Genomic DNA, 25806 nt, shown 5'->3' with positions numbered 1-25806 from the left:
AAATTATTATTTGAAAATCTACTGATGTGATAGACTACAAATCTATTCTTTTTGTTTTGTTTTGTTTGTTTGTTTGTTGAGACAGGGTCTCACTATGTAGTTGAGGCTGACCTGGAGCTCACGATGTAGCCCAGGCTGGTCTCACAGTGATCCTCCTGCTTTAGCCTTCTGAGTGCTGGGATTACAGGCGTGGCCACCACACCTGGCTGTTCATATCTATATTGTGTTGTTGATTTTCTAATATCATTTTAAGATTGCATTTAAGAGATTAACTTCACTTGGTCATGGTACTTTATGCTTTTTTTTTTATATTCAAGTCACAAATATTTTCTTGAGGATTTTAACATATAATCTACTTTTATGATTGCTATTAGTCTTTGGATTTCTTTTCTTATACTCTCTTTTCCTGATTTTGGTATTAAGAAAATCTTGGTATGATAAATGAGTTGATAAGTACTGTATTTTTCCTGTTTCTGGAAGATATATACAATCTGTTATTTTTTTTAAACATATGATAGAATTTCGAAGCAAACCAACTAGACTTGACACATTCATAAAAGTTTTAACTATGAATTTAAACCTTTCTTAAGATATAAGAGTATTTTCATTATCTCAGTTATTAAGAAAGTTATCCTAGTTCACGTGTTTCAAGAAAATGTTTAATTTCCTCATATTGAAACTAGTAGCGTTATTTGCAGACTTCCATTATTATATTTTTAATGTCTGTAAAGTTAATAAAGATAAGCCCTCTTTCATTTCTGATATTAGAACTTGGTGTTCACTCATTTTCTTGGTCAGACTGGCAGGAGTTCAATTTAATTAATGTTACAAGGAATTAATTTTATTTTGTTGACTTTTTTTTCAGTTGTTTTCCTGTTTTAAATTTCTTTAATAGCTGCTCATACGAGATCCTTTTTCCTGCATGCTGTATACTTATAGTTTTCCTCTTTTGCTAGATCTTTAAGGTGAAAGCTTAAATTAGTTTTTTGATACTTACATTTTTTTCCAGTTTATGGATTTAATACTGTACATTTCTTTACTCCTTTTTTGTTATATCATCAAATTTTTGATAATGATGTGTTGTCATGTATATCTAGATCAAAATATCTTAAATTTATTCTCAATTTTACCTGTTTGACCCAGTTTTTTAGAACTCTAAAGCTTAATTTTCATGTATATGGAGGCTCTTAAAGACGATTTTCTATTACTGATTTTTGGTTATATTCCATTGTGATGACAAAACAAATTTACATATTGTAATTTTTGGTTTTTTGGTACATTTTTTCTTCTGTGACTACGATGTGTCTTATCATAGCGCATGTTTTGTTTGCACATAAAGATCACATGGATTCTTAGATGTGAGGTGAAGGGCTCTGTTAAGTTAATTAGGTCGAGGTTGTCAGCTTCTAACTGTTGTGAAAAAATATCTGTGAAAATAAATTTAAAGGTTGAAAATTTATTTGGGCTCATGGCTACAGAGGTGTCAGTCCATGCTTGGCAGGCTCATTGCTTTTAGGCCTGTTTCTTGGCAAAATGTCATTGTGGGGAGGATCCAGTAGAGCAGAACTGACCAAGTCCTATTACCTGGGGAGCAGACAGCTGCTTTTATAAGAATCTCTTCTCTCAAAACTCATTAAACTATAGGTTCTTAATTTGGGTTAATCCATTCATGAGATATATTCATCACCCTTCTTATAAATGGAATAAAATATCCAATAGCCACGCCTAATGAGCAGAGGCTTAATTTTGACACATGGTTTCAGACAATTCAGTGAGTTTAGCCCATGGTTAACTGGTTCCAAGGAAGAAATGGCCTGGTAGAAGGGCTTGACACAGGAAAGGTGTTCAGTCTATCACAGTCAAAGAACAGAGCAGGAGGAGCCAGAGTAAAAGATGTGTCTCCCTAAGTCAGATCCTCAGTGAGGCACCTCTTACAGCCAAGCCCCAACTCTTAGTAGCACATTGAACTATGAACTCAGGAATGGACTAACCCACTGATGACAGTATCACCCAGTGATCTAATTACCTCCTACAAGCTCTACCTCTGAACATCTGATACTTTTGGAAGATATGTAAGGTCTAAGCCATAGCATTATTAAAGTACTGTTCAAGTCTTATTCCCTTGTTGAATTTCTATCTACTTTGTCTGTTGATTACATTGCGGCAGTGTTGATATCATCTGTCTTCAGTAGTTGGGTTACTCTGGCAAAAGTTCACCAGTGGATGGTTCGTTGCTGTGGATTGACAGTGTCACCCAAGGTTATGCATTAGAAACATATTCCCCATTGCAATGTTGGGGGATTAGTGGAGCCAAAAGGGAGGTGTTTAGGTCACTGGGCTCCACCTGCATGAATGGATAGATATCGTTATCACAGGAGTGGACTTGAAATAAAATGAGTACAATTCCTTTTGTTCTCTCGTACTCTCTCATTCATTTGGCGCCTTCCACCATGTTTTCCTGCAGCAAGAATCACTCACCAGATGTGGCCCTTTCATTTGGACTTCTCAGCCTTCAGAATCATAAGCCAAATGAATTTCTGTTCATTATAAAGTACCCAGCCTGTGGTATTCTTTTACAGTAACCATAAGACAGACTGATACATTTATAAACAACAAAGGTTTATTCTCACAGTTCCAGAGACTAAGATGTCCAGTGTCAGTGCCTCTGATAAAGCCTTCTTTCTTTTCTTACATAGTGTGTTCTCATTATGTTCTCCTATGTTGGAGTAATAAGGATCCCTCAGCCTTTTTTTATAAGGTCATTAATTCCATTCATGAAGGTTTTGCCCTCAATGAATTAATCATTTTTCAAAGCTATCACTGCTTGATACCATCACTTTAATGATTATTATATGAATTTGGGGGCATAAAAAACTTTCAGCCTGTAGTACCAAATATAAATACACACAGACACATAGAAGTTGTTTGATGTTCTTTTGTTACATCAATAAAGTTGACTTTTGTAATGTTTTGGATGAAATGCTTGTTATCACCATGTAACGTTCCTTTTCATCCATACTAGTTATCTTTGCTCTAGACTTCACAGGTTTTCTCTAGTCGTTGTTTGTATTTTACTCATTTTTTTAAAGTTTTAATTACAGATATTTAAAATAGTTCATAAACATCATATATTTGTATATCTCTGAAATTCAGTCCTGTCACCTCTATCTTTAGTTAGGTGCTTTTGTATCATCACATTAATATAATTCTAATATGTTTGCATTTAGACCATACCTTTATTGTTTATTTTCTGTTTATTTTTCTTCTCTGTTTCTCTTTACTGCTGTTTGTGGATTATTTGAATAATTTCTAGATTTCCATTTTTGATAATGCAGTTGTTACTATATTTTTCCATATATTTTAGTGGTTGATATGAGATTTCCAATATTCACGCGTCAGATTTTAACCTACTCTATATTTTGCCAGTGGAGAGTGGAGTCTGGACAATCTTTTAAGTCCGGTCCCTCTCCTCTATTTGTTGTAATTGTTAAGTGTCTTGTTGCTAGATAAATGGAAAATCACCAAGCTATTGTAACCATGATACACACTTCAAAGAACTTGAGGGGAGAAATAGTTGATTTTACCTACGCATAGATTCACAATTTTTGTTACCCCTCTTGATTATTCATGTTTTCCTCTTGCGTTGTTTCCACGTTGCCTGAAAATTTGTCTTTAACATTTTTTTTCTTAGATTAATGATGTTAGATAATCTTTGCTTTTCTTCATCTGAAGGATAAGTTTACTGGATAAAGAATATTGGTTCACATTTGTTTGCCTTCAGCACTTAAATGTATTCTTCTTCTCATATCTGTGGTTAGTGATGAGGAATCCTCAGTGATGAGAATTTGTTTCCCACGTACATCACCTCTCATTTATTTGACTATCTTAAAGATTTGGGTTTTTTTCCTTTTCCTTTTTGTTTTAAGTAGTTTAAGATAGGTAAGGATGGATTTTCCTCTGATCCTATGTTGTTCACAGAGATTCCTAAAGGTATAGATTTTTGCGTTTTGTCAAATGATATTATTTTTTCATTTTTAGGGTATAGGACACAAAACTCCTATTCTTGTGATACTACAATGATATAGAGAATATTTTTTTGGATATTATTCTGTAGGCTCTGTCACTCTTTTGTTCAATCTCCCCTCCCCCTGTTGTTACAGTGGGGTTTTTTCTTTTAATTTGTTTACATTTAAGTTCACTAAATCTCTCTCAATTTTCATTCTGTCGATTTGGTTTTATATTCTGGTTATTCTATGTTTCAGATTTGAATTTTCTGTTTCTAAGTAACTTTTTTCCTTATTAAAAAAAATCAGTTTTTCTCTTTGTTTCAAGAGATCTCATCTTTATTTAATGAAGCCTGATTATAATAACTTCATGAAAATTTGTATCTAATCATTCTAATAGATTGGTCATTGTGTTTGACATCTTTTTGCATGAAAATTGTTGAAGCTTTCCTGTTTCTTTGCAGTTGGATAATTTTGTATTATGTCTAGGACATTTGAAAGATTACATTAATGTCTCAAGATCTTACTAAAAAGTTGGGAGAATGTTTTTTAAAAAAATGATCAGCATTCATTAGTTTTGCCTTCAGATCCTGTTCTGACTTACATGATTCTGATGTCAGTTTTGTTTTTAAAAACTTTTCTGCTATTTCGACCCATCCTGCTTCTGTTGCCTAGAGACCATTTGGGACTTGGAGTGTGAACTCTACCTTTGGTCAGCTATCCAGTCCAAGTCTTTGGTTTTCAGTTTACTGTATTTCTGTAGATACAGTATTGAGAATTCATGCAGAACTTTCCTTCTTGATCCTTTGATCAAGCTGTTCTGAATAATCTTCCCAAATTCACTGACTTTCAAAGTCTTTTTATTCTTCTGTTCTTGTTCTCTGGCCAGAAAACCAGGATTTTAAAATCTCTGTATGTTGTAGATGTACTGAAAATACGTTCTCCAGGGAAAATCAATAAGCCTTATTGCTGCTACCAATTCTATACCACAGGACTGAGGTTTGGCGACTAACTTTTACCTCCAGGCAGAAAGACTTGACAGAGAAAAATAAAACATGATATCCATCACTTTTTCTACTTGAAAAGTCACCTTTTGGAGTTTTGTGGTCATTGAATGTTGCATTGGGACACTTTTATTTAGTTGCAGATTTAAGATCCTGTGTGCGTAAAGGATGATGAGGGGATGAGGCCAAGATGGCAAGGAACAAGATGACCTCTGTGACAGTCTTTAAATTTTCATCTTTCTTCCCAAGTGTCTGTTCTATTTATTTTTCAGAATCTTCAAATTGAACTTTTAGTCACCCTATCCGAGGTTTTAGTTGTAATAAGTGGAAAAGACAGCATGTTGACTCTGTGTTAACCATACTAGAAAACCAATGTGTTGTTCTTTGTTTGTCCTTGTTTTTTTTTCCTTGAAACTTTGAAAAATGAAATCTAAGCTAAGGAGATAAGCATATAGAAAGAATGCTTGCCTTGTTACATCTGTATGAAAATAAGTCAAATTGATTGATCACAGTGATCTTTCATGTCTAATAACATTTCATATTTATACCCATTAAGAATCGTAATCTCCAGGGTTAGTTGTGAATATTAAATTAAACTGTCACTATCTGGGTTTCATTGATGTCCTTGGTCTCATCAGTTGTATAGCCTTGCCTCCCCAAACAGATTGAGTCCTTAACATATTACAAAAATAAACTGGAAAGTTCTGTGTCCAATTGTTAAAGGGTGCCCCCAGTCCCTTTAGTTTCCAAACAAGAAGCCATATTCCTGGCAGAGAAACTACTTCACCCCTCTACTACTCATTACTTGGGTCTTCCAGATGTCATTATGTGTTAGATTGCTAGTTACCAACACCGACAATATTTCCTAATGTTCTCACATTTGAGGGGACTGCAGGAGGCTGCTGTCAGTCCAGCCTTTTCTGAAGGAGATAGCATTGGTGAGTTGCTATGTAGCAGATGTATGTATATATGAAGCTTGATGGAGTAGAACATTTCTATAATTTCCTTCAAGTGGTGAAAAAATGAATTAAATGATCAAAAAGTCTAACAATTGCTAAACTGCTTTTCTAAAATTAGCAGCCCAGTTTGTTCTCTAAAAGCTTCCAGATGCTTTAATTGCAAAATCTTACTGAAAACATGTTTTCCACACAGCTTTTCTTCTGTACAGGATGATATATATCATATCCCTTAAGTTAAAAAAAAGATAAAAACCTTGGGTTATTAGTCTACATAACTGTTAAATTTTCACATACAGAGCCTACTTAAAATAGTCTACAAAAAGGATGATCCAAAGGACTTTGTTCTATAGCTGGAAGCAAACTTGATTTTTTGTCCAACTTGTCTGTATATTTCCTCTTTTTGATACAAAATGACATGTTTAGACATTTATATGTTTAACTCATTGTGTTATAATTCCTAATAATTATACATTCATTGAGATATTCTGCATGTTCAGAACTAAGCTATATGCTATGTGTACATATATACATTATTTCACTTATTTCTCTTCATGACTCATTTAAGTAGATATTACTATTTTGTGAAAAATGAAGTTTAGAGTAGTTTAATGAATTGTTGAAAAATCTATGTATAAATGTTCTAGATAAGATAAAATAAGCATGTACTTATAATTCTATTGAATCCCCAATAGCTATACTTTTAAGCATCAAAGTAGTCATGCAAAGAAGTGGCTAGTAGCAAATTTACTTATTGTCCTAGCAGTAATGTTTCTTTGAAATTAAACAGTTTCACCAGCCTAAAGGCCTAGAAGACATGTTTAATTATAGGAAATTCAAGTAGGTTGGTAGATGATTTGCATTAGTATCTTTCAATAGCATTTACACCATAAAATAGAGGGGAGTTGCTCATTGTAGCTATGAATTAAGTCTCATCTTGGTACCAGTATTGTGTCATAACTCCAAACTAGTACATTTCTCGTCGATGCTATCTCAGTTTTTCATGTTTCATCAGGCTGAGCATGGTGGTGCATGCCTGCTGTCCCGGTACTCAGGAGCCTGAGGAAAAAGGATTGCTGTGAGTTTGAGACCAGTCTCAGCTACATAGTGAGTTCAAGGCCAGCCTGAAGTACCTAGTGAGACCCTGTCTCAAAAAAGAAAAAAAAAAAAGTAAAAAGAATTCAAGTTAGCACGCTTATTTCTATGAATATGAGTAAGTCATAGTTAAGTGATTCAACTCATGCATATGTAGTACAAGGTTTATCATAGTATGAATTATGATTTACCAATGTGTTCAGTAAATTTAATTTAGTACTCTCTACTGCCAACATTAAAAAATGTAATGTGAGTGAAAGTACAAAGAAATTAGCAAATATATATGTATTAATTAAATAGACATATTACTGCATAAAATATTTGCTTTCTTTATATGCACTCCTATTCAGCCAGTATGCACTGGAGAGGCTGGATCAGTTTTTATAATAATTCAATATTTATCTAAGTTTCTAAAAACTCCAGGACTCTGTGGCTCCTCTTGTCTCTGTCCATGGATCCAGCAACTGTCCTGGATCCTCTCACAAGAGTTGTCAGGAGCTTATCAGCTAAAGGGGATCCTGGTACAAGAAAGGTACCTAGTACCACACTATGGTTTATTTGGATAGAGAAGTGTCTGTGCCAGAATAATTACCAAATATTTCATATAGACGCCCATTTACATATACATATATGTGGACATGGGATTACAATTTAACTGTATATATGACTAGGGATAATAGCCCAAAAACTTGAAACAAAAATATGTAATCCTGCAGAACCATCAATATAGTATATCTTGAAGATTCTCAACCAGGAAGTATTTGCCCTGTTGCGGAATCTTTGGCTGTGGCCAAAAGAATTTTTATGTACGACAACTGGAATTGGAAAGTAAAGGAGAGGGATGTTAGAGTTATGTAGTGAATAAATAGCTGAAAATACTACTGCATACCCCACAGTGCAATAAACAGCCTCCACATATCACATGATAAAACTGTCTCCTGACTTTCCAACATTAGGAGACCATAATATGTCACAGAGATGTAGTTTGGCCACTTCCTTGCATATAGTGCTAGAATTATCTAAGTCCATTGTAATAATGGATTTTAATTTTCTACTTGTTCTAAATCATCTCTTTGATTTACTTTGATCACTTTGCTTACTTTGAGATAACAAAATTCTACTCTGAATTTGCATGCAGTTCTCAGTGTTGTTTCTTTGTGTCTACACTAAGAAGTACCTTTCTTTTATATGATTTTTTTGATTCAAAGACTAGTTCTTGGAAAATTATAGTTATTACAATCTAATTGGCTTCAAAGGAATGCTGATCCTCTGATGAGAAGTGAATTTGTTCTCTGGGAAGGTAGCTGTGAGTAGGCAAGACAAAGCTAATGTTCTGTACTTTGCTGGATTTACAAGCTGTGTGTGAGTGTGAAGTTAGCAAATTGGAAGTGGATCACTTCTCTATATAATGCACATTTCAGCATTAGATGGAGAATAAATTGTTCCTGCAGAACATTTTTATTGACTTGTGCAATTTCCACCCAAATGTGTTTTGTAATATTTTTTTTTCTGAAATGAGTGGAGGTGAATGAAAAATTTTAGAAGCGAAATTAATTTCTTATATCTGATCTCTGTTTTGTTTTTGATGTTATTCTTATTACCAGCATGTCTCTTTTGCCATGAATACTGCATTTATTGGCCAAAATATGAAATATCTTAGAAGCTAAGCAGTTGCCAAATACCTGGATATTTAATATTCCAAAAATTTAAAACTTTTGATTTTTTTCTTTGCAAAGAAGTTATACTGTCCAAAATATTTTGAACCTTGTTTTGACTTAAAAAATCCTGGAGATTTTTCCACACTAGTATTTACACTTAGACCTTATTTTTTCCACATTATAATTATATTATTGAGCCAAGGGCTCCTTGTTCCACAAAGAAGCCAGTATCAGAACACTAGGGTTTTGCACACAAAAAGGCATTTTTGTAAGGCCCACCACCAAAATCCAGGAGCTATAAGCTCACATCTCCCTTCCAGATCAGTTGGTACCAAGGAACAATCTAGAAAAGGTGAAAAGAGAAGCCATCTGTTGATTGGTAGGCGCAACTCTTCACAGGTTTTGTCTTTTTTCTGAAAAGACTTACATGCTTGGAAGGTGATTTAAAATTTTTGCTGTCATTCGTTGAACTGGTATCTTTTGCCTACATCCACTCTGGGAAACCAGGTTGCAGAAGTTAAGAATAATGAATGTAACTGTACTGTATACCTAAAATGTATCGATAAAATCATTGAGAAAATAAAAGAAGTAGAAAGCATATTCCCTGCCCAGGATTTAAAGTCTGTAATGTGAATCAGACCAACTAAGGAGTGACTCCAAATATGGATTCTGAGAAATCATTTACAAAAATAAAGAAGATGTAACTAAATAATAAAACCAATTTCATCTACCAAAAAAAAAGAATGATTAGCAAAAGGACTGGAGGCTTTTCCTGAAATATAACTTAGGACCTACAGTTTCAATTATACCATAACTTAGTCATGGTTAGCGGTAGTATGAATATATGGAAATATCACATAATTCATACTGATGGCTATTTGGTGTATTCTCTTTTTCTCATATTTTAAGCAATTCTTCATTAACTACCAGTTTGCATTTTTGTCTTCATATTTGTTCACATGTATCGGTAGAGTAGATTTCTACTAATGTGCACTTTTAATTTTGATAGAAATTGCAATATACAGAAAACCTTATTTTTGATACCAACCTTCATTAAAACCCTGAATATTGGAGAAAGAATGCATATGTGATGATCAAATTGAAGAAAATACATTGAAAATAGCTTGCTTTTTGTATTTAGGCTTGGGGAAAACATTCAAACATCAGAGTAATAATAAAAGTATAAGAATGTAAAATGTATATAAGATTTCTGTTCAGACTATTAAACCATAACCTGAGTACCACCAAACTGTAGATGCCTGCTAGAAGACGTTACACAAATATTTTACTGGAGGAAATGAAGGGTTTCATATGTGTCAGAACATTAAGTGATAGCATATAGAATACTTAGTAGCTAAATATTTTCTTTCCAAATTTCAGTAGTCTCCAATCTCAAGAAATCTTGCTTATTAGAAGGCTTATGCTAATGAGAATAGTTTTACATTAGTGTTCTAAGAGGCAGGTGTTTTGGTGCCAAAGTAACAAAGAAGCATTCTTTTTTTGTCTTTTTCCCCTTCTCTTTGATTCTAATAGCATTTTTTGTGTGTATGTGTAGCTCCAATTTTAAAAAAAGAATACAAATCTCTTGACAAATTTATCAGTCCAAATCAAACATAACAAGACAGTTATGCATAAAATGCTGAGAGTTGTATTCTTTTTATTAATGAATGCTATAAATATGTTGAGATTCAAGGAAAGAAAATTTTTCTTTCAAAAAGCAGAGACTATAGAGTGCCTCTGTGAATGATGTTTATCAGAGTATCATTATTCAGCCTCTGTGCTTGATGCCACAGGACGAGTTTATTATTTTTTGCACGATGTTTAAATAAGGCTCGAATTGTTCTGGCTTAATCAGGAATTGTTCTGTTTTTTTTTGCTGTTGTTTATATACATATTTTTCTTTCCTCTTGCCTTGTACTTTAAACATTCTACTTTCAGGATTTGATTGCGCTTCCTTGGCTGCTCTTTACAATAATCTGAATATGTCAGGTGTTGTGGTAGTCAGAAATTATTGTTCAGTAACTTCCAGAATTCCTCTTATGCTGTATTTTGTGTTGATTATTTCACAGGGCAGCAGCCTTATTGTTGTCTATTTTCTACCTGGCTTTGTGTCCTCTGCCAGTTGGCATTTCACCAGCTCTCGCTCCACTGAGCATTACTAACTATTTACACTTCTGGAAGAGAAGGACAAATTAAGAGTTATGACTTCTAGGGTTAATGTTGTTAACTGGCACTGATGATTCTGAAAATGAAATGTAGGTTACAAGGAAGCCATGTGCCTATAGAAACAATTACTTTTGTTCTGTTTTCTGCCAATATTACTGACATTTTCTCATGAAATAATGTGCACTTTAATACAATAGAGCACTGTTTAATAGAAGTTAAGGAATTAATATTTGAGCACCAGTGCAATCATTATTTCTAAAGATACTTTATTGATGATTGAAAATGAAAGGTGTTTTGTATGAGAATTTATTTAAAGAACATCCCCAGCATCTTTCAGAGGCAAGTGAGTAAACAGGAGAAAAATACAGATGTGTCATGTAATGTAGTCATTGTTTGGGAAACACTATTTTTGTTGTGAAAATTTTTCCTTTTAAGGAATATTAAAATGATTTATGACATGATATTATGTAATCAATAAAATAATTCCCATCGCACGACAGAAACCAACATAGTTGAAACCAGTTTTATGGCTGTTATCTGCAATGCAGGATAATTAAAAGTAAGATGTGACTTTTTGAAGAGTGAAAAAAGCAAGAAGAACATTGGTGCTACGATTCAAATACAGTTTGTCCCTTCCAAAACGCTTGTTGGAATTTAATCCCCTTTGTTAGACCTGAGGGAAAGAACACTGATGTTGTGTTTGAAGGTCAGACCTTGGAGAGGTGGTGAAGATTAGATGGCCTCAGTGAATCCTACTGACTTTAGGGACACCATACAATGCACACGTACACAGAGGAGTGCTGACACACACACACCCGCACACACACACACGCGAGCGCATGCACTGTCTTGGGATACACTACATCCACTGTACATTTCCGGCAAGAAGCCCATCCCTTCATGCAGCCCCTGCAGTTACATCAGAGTTAGGAGCGAAAATAAACCCTATTTTCTTTTTAATCACTCATGTGGTCTGTCCTATTGGGTTTTTCGCAGTTTAAGAATAAGACACGAAGAAATATTCATCTGTAGATTTTGAAGACTCCCAGCTTTTCTAAGGGCCTGTTGCTTAGATACCATACTGACTGAGGAAATAATCCTAGACGTTAGATAATCACTTTTAAATCTCACAGTTAGCCTAGTAGTCTGCCATTTTGTATTGGAACACAGTAATACAGACCAGTGTAATAACGAATCTGTCACTTACCTTTAAATTAAACTTGTGCCAGGTGTGGTGCACGCCTGTAATCCCAGCACTCAGGAGGCTGAGGCAGGAGGATCATTGTGAGTTTGAGACCCGCCTGGGCTACATAGTGAGTTTCAGGTCAGTGTCAACTACGAAGTGAGAGCCTGTGTCAAAAATAAATAAATAAATAAATAAATAAAGCTTGTAACTTGATTTATTTGCAAATTGAGTGGAAGTTGTAAATTACAATGTTACAATATTAGATACACAGAACTTAGAGACACAGACTTACAGAGAACTTAGAGAAGACGTATAGGGATAAAAAGAATGATAAATACTTATTATTTTACAGCACAACAATCATTCATGATCAATTTGAGCTTAATGTGAAGTGTTACAAATATCATAATACACTGTTACAGTCTCACTGTGCACCTTTCCCTGACTGTAACGGGTAATAAAACGAAGGATCTAGACTGCAAGCTCTGCCATTCAGGTGACTTGGAAGACAAATATAAAACAAAACTTAGAAATATAACAGATCAATGATTTGTTTGTCCATTGCTATTACTCTCTAGCATTTCCTTCCAATGCCGAGTACACTGTATGTACATTTGTAGCAGTGCATACATCTCTGAATGAATATTTTTAATGAAACAGATAGGGACCCCAGCATTCTGGGAGGGTAAGACAGGAAGATCGCAAATTTGAGTCTAGATTTGGCAAATTAAAGACCAGTCGAGAATCTGTCTGACAGTAAAAAGGAATGGGGATGTATGAGGTCGTAGTTGAGTGTAAAGGTCCTGTGTTCAATCCCCCAACTACAACCAAAGAATAAGAAGGAGAGGTGTCGGGGAGAGGAGGGGGAGGAAGGAGAGGAAGGGGAAGAGGAGGAAGAGGAAAGAAACAAAAAAGCACATAAGAAACCCTGCACAGCTGGCCAGAATTAAGAAAGAACTCACAAAGAAGGTAATAGGCCACGTCAGCTGGTCCTGTCCTAGGGCTGGCAGAAGGCTGAGTAGTGTCTGCTCAGCTCGTACTCTGTTTTCACTTGTTTTGAAGTAGTGCATTGAATATGCAAGGCCACTATGAACAAGACAGTTTTCCAACCTACAAATATCTTCATGAAGGTAGATTTCTACTTTTATTCATTGCCCTCTGAACTCCATTCTTCTGAAAGTATAACGTTTAAGACTTACATAACCATTTCTGTATTATTATGAAAGGCTGCTTTGATTGTCTCACTGTAGCACAGTTTGTTGGTTTTCTTTTGTTTCAACAATCTTTCCCCCTGGTTAACTATAATTGAAGTTGCAAAGTGTTGCTTTCCCACCAGGAATGTGAGTTTAATCTCTTTATTGGAAATCAACTCCTGTAGAAATCAACTCCCAGGATGCATTTAACCATGGGCCAGGGAATTAATTATTGTGCCTCTAAAGAGCTATGTCTGATAACTTGTCATCAATCTGAGGCTTTAGGGTGAGGAAGATTTGTGGAAAGGAATGGTTCCTGCTCCTTTCCCTAAATAGAGCACTTCAAAAATATGGCCCTTTGTCTAAGAGCAGTGAAAGTAACTTAATCCATCATTCACCCTCAGTTCTTCCAGAATTCTTTCTCTGAGGATCATAATCAGTGACATACTCAGTCTTTACTTCCTTTATATTCTTCTGATAAGCACATAATACGACTGCAAAAGTATGATCACAAAAATATTTCCTAAGAACTTTGAATAGGTGTACCTCAACTACCCATAAGTGTTACTCAGAGCATTATATACACATCAAATCATACAATAATAGATGCCCATGGGTTTTTAGCTTTTCTCTTACTGAGAATACTGAGACCAAGTAGCCCAGGATTACGGAGTGAGAGCTTATATTTTCCAGGTCTTCCAATGAACCTCCAAATAACTGTGAAGCCAGGATCAAACTCATGAAATGCAGCATTTTCCAAATTTATTCTTCAAAATCGTACAACCTAGGTTAATATTATTTATTTTTGTGTTCCTATGCTTAGCTTTTCTAGCCTTTTCAGTAGTTAAAAACTCCTTGTGTTTCCAAAAACATTATGCTTTGAACTCCACCCTCGCAAGGCAAACTGAGTGAGTTCTACTTAAACTTTGCCTCCGTGGAAATAGCTTAGTATCATGATTCTTTCTGCAATTTTGAAACTGTGAGTTGACCGTGGAGTAGTAGGTGAGTTAATGTGGAGTTCCAGGTGAGTTAATGCGTAGTAGCTTATGTACTATTATAGAGTGCCAATGACAGTCCCCCAAAACGAGGGGTAGTTAAGATTTAAAAGAGGCAGAATATTCATAGGAGAGGATATCTCTTTAATGAGAAAATTCACCTGTAAATATTTAATTTTAATAAAATTTTAATTTTCACTTGAAAAATTATTTTCAAGAGGTAAATGAGAGGATTCCAAAGTGATAATGATGACAATTCAAACTGAGTACTTAGATGAATTGTGTGATCCAGTATGTTCCCTCTCTCCCTCCCTCCCTTCTTTCTTTCCTTCCTCTCTCCCTCCCTTTTTCTTTTCTTCCCCACCTTTTCTTTCTTAACTCTGTGCTTCTGCAACGTTTCAAATACTCTGCAGAAAGGTGAGTGAAAATGAACTCTCCACTCCAGGGTAAAATAACGCTGAGAATCAAAAAAATTCTGTATATGATTCCTCACTGTTATTGCTGATACATAGTCTGGTGATGTACCCCTTTAGAAGCGTTGGCTACATTTATCATTTCTTTAATTTTATGATCTAAACTCCCTTTCCCTCTGCTTGCATATTGTAAACAATTGAATTTGTTTGTTCTTCCTAAAATATGTGCCTGAGCTTTAAGTTGCATGTTTAAAGATCAATGGCAGATCTGCAAATATCTGATAGTATTTTCACTAAGACAATTAATGCTTATAATTAAAATATATTAGCATTGGGTAAGAAATAAAAAAACCTCTTCAGTTATATCAAAAACTCTATTTTCAGTTAAGTACAATTAATTATGTGACTGATAATTTTCTAAATTATCTCTCTATTGGAAATGCTTCCAAAAATTGCAAGTAACATGGTTTTAATTTTTGATTTCAGTATTATTCTAGATGAGCATAATGTTATAAATCTATGGAAAAGATATTGGATGACCTTAGGAAATACAATTTTGAGTCAGATTCAATGGTACGTGCCTGTAATCTCAGCACCTCAGTAGAACCAAAGAGGATGACAAATTCATGACCCGCCAAAAGTAAAGTGTAGCTCAGTAGTAGAGCACTTTTCTAGCACTTGGAAGAAGGCTCTGGGTTCAATGCCTAGTGCAAGGAAGGAAGGAATCAGGGAGGGAGGCAGGGAGAAGTTGGCAGAAAGGGAAAGAAAAAAGGGAAATGTGACGTTGTCTCTATTAAATATGTGTCAGCTTCGCAAATTCTTTGCAGATTTTTTTTTCTTTTTTTTGGTACCAGGGATCGAACTCCGGTCCTTGCGCTTACAAGGCAAGTGGTGGAATCACTAAGCTAAATCCCCAGCCCCACATCATTTCTTGTATTTCGGTGATTCTCTCATTAATGACAAATAAAATTTTAACATAAACTTACTTTCTGTTTATATGAAAATTATGTGTTTGATGATTTGAAATTGCCTCTCCCATCCTTTATCTTCAGATGTTCTGCTTAAGTACACAAAGCTTTTCAAAGAAAATGACCGGTTCACATCAAAAGCAAAATCTGCATTTTTATAGTTTAGCTTTTGCTTAGAGAAACAGATAGAGGGCTTAACTATGATTTTTTAAAAAGTATTTTTATATGAATTTAGTACATTGGGAGTCTCTATATTTAGATTTTTGGTTTTATTTAAGCAAATCAAATTAAAATTGTCCCTCTTCTAGTTTAGTGTTAGTTGCATTTATTCACAAACACACACACACACACACACACACTCACACGCATGTACACTTACCCGTACCATCACATGACCCCTACTACACAGTAGATGTTTTGCAAATTTAGGATTTTCTTAAAATAAGATAATTGTTAATTCAGTGGCAACACTTTTATTTGCTTCCTTTTCAGAAGGTAGGTGATTTGGAAATGTTTAAAGAAACAGTTTCCTTCCATGCTAAAATCTGTCATGTATAGTTCATGACTCAACACCTCTCTAATTTGAAGGGCATGTAGTCCCAGTCCTGAGGGACCAGCAGAGCTAAGGTGCTGGGCATACAGAGATCAGCTCTGTGTTTGTTTTCCTGTAACCTCACGGGCCACTCCGCTAAGGCCCTTTTGAATTATGAGAGAATGATCTCATTAATCATCCTTACACTCTCCGGGGTGAAGATGTGGTGCTAAGGCACATTTCTGCCTGAACCAACTCAATCACTTTCACAGATGCAGAGTCCTCGATTGAATCAGCCATATCATGGAATGGGAAAATCAACCAAGGAAGCCCTGACAGCATAGGCAAGGTCAGAAAAATTAGGAAGTGAGAGAAAGATTATCGCTTCTTTCCAGTCAATTTCACAGATATTGCAGAAGTTGAAGGTTTTGATTCCTGTCCTTCTGCTCATGTGCATTTTTAGTGGCTTCTTCAATCCATTACTCAGGATTCTTTCCCTGTCAGGCTACGGAAAGTTACTTCAAAACAGTTTAATCCAAAAAGTAAACTGGGCGTGGTAGAGATGCCTGTAATTCCAGCACTTGGGAGGCTGAGGCAAGAGGGTCACTGTGAGTTTGAGACTACCCTGGGCTACACAGTGAGTTCCAGACCAGTCTGAACTACACAGTGAGACCCTGTCTCAAAAAACCCAAAAATAAATAAATAAAATAAAATAAAAAAATAAAACTATAAAAAAGAGGAAATGTTATGTGCCCATTTCACAAACAGCCCAAAAAAGAGTTCATTAGAAACGCTTGGATTAGTGAATTTAAACGATGTTAACAAAGTTTCCGCTTCATTGTTCTTCTTCTGCTTGTCTGTCTTCTCGGGCACATTCGTTTCACAGGTTATTAATGTGACATCCAGAAGCCACAAACTCCCATGGTGCCTATACCTTGTGATCTGAAAATCTGGCCATGTTTCCTGATTGTTGTTACAAAAAGTTTGGGGATTTGGCCGTCCCACAGACTAAAATTCTAGGTAGAAGATGAGTTTGTTAGTGAGCCAGGACTAGGTACTTTACCTGAAATATACTTTCACATAAAAGCCTAACTCCTGTGAAAAATGGTCTGTGACGATCGTGTTAGGTGCCATCAAAGAGATTTCAACAGGACTTAAAATTTGAGAAAAGTCAATGTTAATTGTTACTAAGGCAACTCACAAGGGCATTTTGGAAGAAGAAAACTTGTCGTAATTTAAAGGAAACAAATACAGATGTGTGCTTAGCCTACAAATGTGTTGAATATTATACTCTGAGATGTAGTTAAAGAACCCAGTAAAGGGATTTTTACATAGTTACTCTGAAAAGAAAAATTGCAAAGATTTCACTTCTCCCTGTGGAGATGAAAAACATGTTGTGTCCTTCCAGAGTGAATCAAGGTCTGGAGCCAGGGTGCAAGGGCAATGTAAGCAAGTGGAGAAAGAGAGACCATGAAGAAGGGGCTCAGTGGTGCGACCAGGGTAGGCGCTGGGTAGGCTCTCTGTGGACGGAAGAGCATTGACACTTTGTATCCGAGGCTGCCACGATTAAACGCAGTGCCTTTGTGGACCTTACAAAAAGACATTTTTCTGTCTCCCATGAATTAAAAAATGCATTTTATTATAATTTCTACAAGTCTGTAAGTCACATCTTGACCGACAGTGTTAGGGCTAAATTGTATGTCTCTTTTAGAAGAGTACAAAAATCTACCCAAGTTCATAAGAGTGTGTCTGGTGGCCTAATAAAACGTTATCTTGTGTGTGCTAAGATCTATACCTGTTTGCTTATTGAGAGGTCATAAAATAAAGGATTTGGTTTAGCAAAACTTTAATCTTTCTCAAATAGAAACCTAGCTTTTGTCATACTTTCTGGGAATAATCCCTCAGCCCTTTCAATGTCCTGCCTGCTGAGAGAGTTCTGTTTGCCTGGGCACTTGAGTCGCTTCTGACCTTCTATCTGTGTGATTTAGGGTGTGTTCTTTTGGTATTATGGCATCAGCTTCCCTTTTGCATGATCAACCATATTTACTTGATGGCACCGCCGTAAAAGTCGGTACTATCTTGTACACACTAAGGCATAGATGATGTGTGCATTCTGAATACCGTGTATGGTTATCCATCGATTCCAAGGAGAAAGCACGGCCTGGGACTGCTCCATGGCACAGAACCACTGAGAGTATCATGCCCCAGGCATCTTTGTGTAACAGTACACACATCATACTGCCAGCTGTGTTGGGCAGTTACTTGAGCTGAGCTCTGCCCTTGCTGATTTTATTGAATATGTACCCTTGAGCTGTGACAAAGCCTAGTGTCATGGATGCACCTTCGCTGTACTAGACTGTGACTAACATCTTCCAGTGAGCAATCTGAGTTATTTTTGCTGCTAATTTTCTTCAGATTTTATTAGTGCACGTTTGCAGTGCGTAAGAATCTACATTCTTTATGCGGAGTTGGCACATGGACAAAACACATATAAATTCTGCTTTATATCCCCTTTCCCGCTTCTCACTCCCACCTCCTTCCACCTGTTGCTCCCTTTCCCTTTTGCAGAAGATCTGTCTCCCTGTTGCCTATTGTCTGTCTTTCATTTTCTACATTCATTGTCGCTGAACTTAAAGTTGGCCGTGTGAATCCCCACACGTGCAAATGGTGTCAAAAGAAGTGTCATACACTGTGCTCCTTTTATTGTTTTGGGTTTTTACTTTTTTATTAGTACACGTTTGCAGTGAGTAACTTACTTGTCATGGGCAGGTGATACATGTATATGACACACTTTGATACATTTTTAACATTTTGTAGGCTTTTACTTTGAAAAGTGAAAGCATGTCCATGCATTTTTATAGCTCGTTTTATAGCTCATTTGCTGATTTATCTCTTGCCCATGTCATCTGGTGCCCCATGTTGTAAACGTTACACTTTCGCAAATGTATATTTGTCCTCTATGAATAAGCTTTGTGCTAGTCTTCCTAACATAGACACCTCCAAAATATGGCTGGAACACAGTACCAGTTTAATTCCCCTTTATTTATTTTAAAGGTACAGAAAGAGATCAGTGACCTCAGTTCTTCCTGTCTTCCTGTTCCCTGTCAAGTCAGGGAAAGCATGTAGGAGACCGCACGTGAGAAGTGTTAGGGCTGGACCTGGAAGGGGCACTCATCTCCTCTGACTGCGTCGCACTGTATGGAGTGTAGGCCCCTGTGTACACCTAATGGGAAGGATTTCAGTGACCTGTACGCTCAGGAAGGCGAGGAAATGGATGTGCAGAAGAGTTATCTACTGTGTGCTACTCGTATTCATATTTTGTCTTCTCTCGTCCCTGATGTCCCTTGGGCTCTCAACAGTTAATATGATAAATAGATCAATTATTATGTGTTAATTGGTGATTATGTCTTGATTTTATATTACGTATTTTTAATTCCTTAATGTCTTACTCCCTGAAGTGAATATTCTTAGAAAATGAGTTTTCAGCAGGGAGGGCTTTAGAGGCTTTAGAAATGTAACTTTTCCTCCTTTTTTGAAGGATAGCTCTAAGATCACTGTTTCGACCACCCACTTTTGTACTCACTCTTCCTCTCAAGCTAGGACCATCCAGTTGCTCTGATCATAAGAATGATGCCTGAAATGTAAGAGGATAGAAACTAACACTTAGTGATTGTCTGCAATGGGAAAAGCAGTATGTGAAGAGTTTTGCCTGCAGAAATCAGTGAAAAAGATACTGGGTGTGAATTGTTCCAGCCATTGTGGTTTGGCTCAAGGACTTAACCGCTATGCTATGCTATTTCAAATTTCATTAAGCAGCCTGTGAGAACTCGGCTGCTCCAACTTGTTTCTACATTAGAGAAATTCCTTATTTTTATAGGAAATGTATTTAACTACCTCTTCAGCTCCTGTTCTTCTGGTTGTTTTGCTTGCCTACATATTGTACATCCTTTCAATTCTCCTGCCTCAAGTGCCACCTGCTCTCCTGCAGATGAAGTGTGGCATTTACCATTTATATTGCTAAGCTCAGCAGTGTCCTGGAAAACAAATATAAAACGACAGCTTCACTCCACACTCTATCTCTGGGTTTCACACTTTGGTTTCCTTTTGCAAATCTGGGAAAAATTCAGAATTTTGATGAGGACAGTTGTTGGTGGAAAATATTGCTTCCAGTTTTCTGGTCTTTAAAAGAAACCTAAAGGATCTATCTCTCTAACAATAAAATAATTCCAGATACAAAATAAAGCAACCACACAATTGCTTAGAGAGAAAGGTAAATGTTATTATGCCTACTCTATCATCATTATCACTACCAAATAGTGTTTGTTAAGCTTTTAGGAGCGCAGGAAGTGGGGTGATTAAACTGGCATGTTTTCTTTCTCCCAAGAGCTTGCAGCTTAAATAGAAACACAGTCTCAAAGACAAACATATACAAGGTCAGACTGAGACCAACAGTAACACATTAACATATTCATTAAAATAGAGTGGGGCTAATTTCAATTCAGTAAAAATGTGAGGCAGCAAAATGTAATGTAAAAATGTATTGCACTGGGAATCAAGAAACTGCAGCAAGCTGGGTACATGGTTTTGGGGACAGCACTTCACCATCCCTAAGGTTGAAATGCTTGGGAAGATTTGGAAGAGGCAATTCAAGAAGGTGACCCAAACACACTCTGGAGTCCGGAAACCTCACGATTTCTGTAAACATGATTCGGTGACTTAAAATCTCTGCATCCGTTCATTTTATTTTGTAAAGTAAAAGCTCGAAATTTCCCTCAAGGATTGAACATTGAGTCGTTCTGTAAAAATGTCTTTAAGTATGTGCATAAATTGTAGTTTTAATTTCCTTGTATGTTTATTATACATTTTAATTTTAGCTGTCCTATTAGGATCAAGCTGGTTATAACACATAGTTATTCCTTTCTGTTTCAAAACGCGAGGCTTAGGAAAGGCAAGGGCTTGCTCACACATCATTTGATTGGAAAATAGGAATGACCAAAAAAAACTAAGGACATAGGAACACTTGAGGAGTGGAATAGTGAGACCTTGGCTTCAGTGATATTGGGAAGTGAGCGGCCCAATGTTCCTGGGTTTTCTCCTCTTGGGCTGTGTGACCTCTTGCCTCATCCTTCTGAAATACAGATTTCACAAGCATTTCTTGAGATCCTACCACAAGTCAGACACAGTAATATGAATTGTAATTTCTTATGGTATAGAAGCAAGACAGTTCCTCTTTTCGTGGAAATACTATTTTGGGAAATGAAGAGAAACAGACAGTAAATAAGCAAACAAAATATCAGATAAAAGGGGACATCAAGCATGGCATTAAATTAGGCTTATATTATAATAAGTTTGAATCATTCATTGCTTACTAGAGAAACAGATTTAATGCAAGATATATGAATATGTAAATATTTACAAGATGGTCTTAGATGGGCTTCCCATAGAGTCAATTGAGGAGAAGAATGTACAATGTCTTTCTGTGCAGCGGAGGTCCAAAGGATCCAGTCAAAGGCCTGGAACTCAGTGTAGGGTCCCGTGCATGTCTGTGTCAGGAGGACAAAGGGTCTGTGTTGGAAGGCTGAAGGCTGTTTGCTAGAGGCTGAAGAGTCTGCCCTAGAAGCCATGCGATGATGTCTAAGGTGAAGATGCAGACTGGAGCTCCTCCAAAGAAACAGAAATAATTATTCCTTCTTTGTTTCCCTTTTGTAGCCACTCTATGGTGGATCTTCTTTCTTTAGTAAATGCCCTCGGCCTCACTGAGAACTCTGCTGATGCATTTATTTGGGCATTTGTTACTCAAATTGACACAATCATTAACGATCACAATCTACCCCTTGTCTTCCAGGCGTATTTCTTTAAACTGTAGTATCTAGATACAAAGGCAAGTTTATAATTACGTCTAACATGTTATAATTATTCTGAGGACAAACAGAATCACTCTAATTCCCTCCCCAGAATGGAAGGCAAGTTTCTTTTGGGAGATGCTTACCCCTAACATTTGATAATTTGAACATTATAACATAGGTTTGACAATACTTAAGAAACAGTATTAAGTTTATCAACATTATGTTACATTGTATATCTTTCATATTAGGAGAGAAGTATTACAATCCCCTTTGCTGTAGCTCAGGGGATTGTAGCTGGTATTTAGAACCACCTTTTTCCTACTTATTCTGTATTCCCTTGGCCTTTAGCAAGTACCTCAGTAGTCTTCGCTTTTTCCCTCATGGAGAAACCTGTACCTTCATTCCTGAAGGTTGTGGATGATTTGTCATTTCTTCCTGGATTGAGTTGTGGTAGTTTCCCATTGACTTTACTAACGGGGTATGGTAATGTGAGGAAGCCCTTTAAGGGATCTCCTGCAGTCCAGGTATATCCTTCTTTTACTCCATTGTGGAGTAATAGTCCAGTTTCCCCTTGATAATCACCCCTGCCGATATTGTAAATCTCCTTTAGCTTGTTTACTTAGAGGGACGCGGAAACCAACATGACCAGGGGCAAGTCTTGGCTTCCGGTTCAGTGGTATCATTGTTGTGCTTCCTGGTAAAAGCTTTCCACGCTCTGGGAAAGAACACGTCTAAGCCACCAGAGCATAAGTTCATGGGTACAGGAAGCAGAAGTTTTGCTCGTGGATCATGGGGAGTAATAGTGAGTAATACTATTTCCAAGTCCACCTCTTTATTCCTAAACCCGTGAATCCTTGCTGTGGGAGACACAGGGTCATATAGTGGATGCGGATTCACAGCATACAGCTGGCAGTCCTGCACACCACCTCCCAAGTCACCACACCTCTCCATGCCCTCCAACTCTAAGGTGGAGGAAGAGGAAGAGACACTTTGTAGAGAGGTTGAGTAACCAGGGATCAGGGCCAGAAGATGATGCCACCCCAAGTGCTCTGTTTATTGGTGCTCAGAAAGCCAAGGAAGAGAGTGAGAAACCTGAGTTAGAGGAGTGAGGTGGCCAATCTTCTGGGACCTTCCTGGGTGAGCCAGGCCTATAGGAGCTGGTAGACGATGGCAGCCCCACTGGGTCGAAGACCTGCTTGTCTGTGCCCACCAGCTTCCCTGAGGGGCTTGTGCCCATACCCTGTTATTCCTCAAGTTCAGCTCTTCCAAGTCAACAGAGCTGGGGGAGCTCCACAGACAAGGGGCCTGAGGCATTCTCCTCTAAGGCCCACAGGTCAGCCTGCTGAGGGGTGTCTGATAGAGGAGCAAGGGCCTCTTCTACTGTCTCCTGGCTCTGTGCCTCCAGGCCTCTCTCTGTAGACACTGTAATGCTGCAGCTGTCCACTTCTGGGTTGTGGCTACATATCATACAGAACGATCAGTAAATTAGACCCTAGCCTTGTCTTTCTTGGACAGCTGATCATTTACCCCATAAGGCCATAGTTGAATCCTGGGAAACCAGAGACAGTGTAGCAAGGCTGGCAGTCTTTTCTTACTTTCAAGATTCAGGGATCGCCTCTTGAAGGATTTATTATTTAATGAAAGATCTGTACATACAAGGGAGGAGTTGAAGATGTAGATGAAATAAAAATGATTTGAAAATAAAAATTCCTTAAGATGAGAATAGTGTTTTCTTTCCTGAAGTCGATATCCTCTGCCTGCCTCCTGCTTTCTATCCCAGTGCACCAGGGCACCTGATTACCTAATCTTTGTCCTGCTTCCAAACTTAAAAAAGTGAAAAATTATTTTTTAAAAGAGAGAGAACTGGATAAGTTCAGATTAGCTCAAGCATATGGTCTTGTACTTGCGTGAAAAACATACAAAAATCATGAAGCTTCTTCCACTGATCTGAACAATTTTGTTCTTTATGTCAGGGTTCCACCCCATAGTGAGGCATGTAAGACAGATGAAAAGACAGCCGTGATCAGAAATAGAGAACAATCTATAGGGTACAGTGATTTGTTCACATTGTTTCAATAAAACCAGAATCTGTCACAGACATAGAGCCAAATCAGGTTAAACAAAGGCCAGAACAATCACAGAGTTTATTCATGATTTGGAATAATTGATAACATTTAACTAAGTTCTTGAACAAGTCATATAGTACAATGCTAATTTTTGTTGTTGTTGTTGTTGTTGTTGTTGAATTTTGGATCTTGCATTTGCAAGGCAGATGGCGGAATCACTGAGCTGAATCCCTGGCCCTAACATAATGACATAACACAATGTTATAAATCTTTGGGTGGTTCTTTCAGTTAGTAATCATGTTGAAATGTCCTTAAGATATGAATTTTTATTTATTTCACTTGACCCCCAATCCCAAGAGGTACTGCACGCACTACTCAAAAGCCATCATTTTTTCTTGTCAGTTGCCACCAATGCTGTCTGTTATATTCTGAGTTGCCCATGAAGATCAACTTGTATTTTTAGAATACCTGTAGTACATAATCAGAAATACTGTCTCTAAGAAACAGTGAACTCCAAGTCCCAGTGAACTTGTTTTTTGTTTGTTTGTTTGTTTGTTTGTTTTTACCAGGGATTGAACTTGGGTCCTTGCAGTTGGAAGACAGTCAACCTAACCACTGAGCTAAATCCCTGGCCGAACTTGGTTTTTTAATTTATTCCAGAAATACCTGGTCTTTCAGGATAATGTCTTATTAAGCAAGTCTGTTCCTCTTGCATCCAGTTATGTTGACAAGATCTAGTTTTGCCCATCTTCTTTTGTTATTATTCAGTACTTTTTTCCTGTACGTCTTCTTGTTACTGCTCTTTTCCTGGTTGATTAGAGTCTTGGTCTAGTATAGTGATTCTCATCTGGGTTCAGTTTTGCATCCTGTGAGACATTTAGAGATATCTGATAATAGTTTTGATTGTCACAACCGGGGGCAATGTGGGTAATTCTACTGTCTGAGAGTGGGTAGAAGCTATGGGAACTGCTCATAGTGTCCAAATGCACAAGGTATTCTACATACTGCAAGTAATCAATAGTGCTCAGGGTTCAGAAGAGATATCTAGTATAAGTTTCTTAGCCCATTTGTATTTCTATGTCAATATATCTGATATTGGATTATATATAAACAACATAAATTAATTTCTTAAACTTCTGGAGACTGAGAAGTCTAAGGTCAAAATGCTGGTGTATGTAGCCTGGTCAGGGCCTTCTTGCTACCGCTACATGTACAGAAGAGCCAAAAAAGAAAGAAAGAAAAATTCTACATAATTCTCTAGAGTCCTTTTATAAAGTCACTATTTTCAGTCATTTAGGTAGAGCCCTCATGTTCCCTTCATCTAAAGATTTCACCTTGAAATATCATTGTATTGGGGATTAAGTTTCGACATGAATTTCAGAGGAGATGCACACATTAAAAGCCTAACAATAAGGAAACCTGTGATCCTTAGAAATCCATCCTCCACAAGTGATCCTTCCTGGGTTCCCATGTGCGGTAGATACTGTTGAGTGTCCATCGTATATTGTGTAGCCTCATCCTTTTATTGAAATACTATAATTCGTGTAGAGCAGCATGGGCCTGGGGGAAGGAGAAGCAAATGAAGCTCTATATCTCCAGCTGTGGTGCAGCAACCTGAGCTTTGAAACTCTCTTTAGTTGGGTACGGCCTGTAAATCCAGCACTTGGGAGGCCGGGGTAGGAGAATTGCAGTGCGTTCAAGGCCAGCCTGAACCACATAGCAAA

Source organism: Fukomys damarensis, unplaced genomic scaffold, assembly GCF_012274545.1.
Source record: "Fukomys damarensis isolate Sample0158 unplaced genomic scaffold, DMR_v1.0_HiC HiC_scaffold_9, whole genome shotgun sequence".
NCBI classification, from domain to species: Eukaryota; Metazoa; Chordata; class Mammalia; order Rodentia; family Bathyergidae; genus Fukomys; species Fukomys damarensis.
This window is presented reverse-complemented; position numbering follows the sequence as displayed.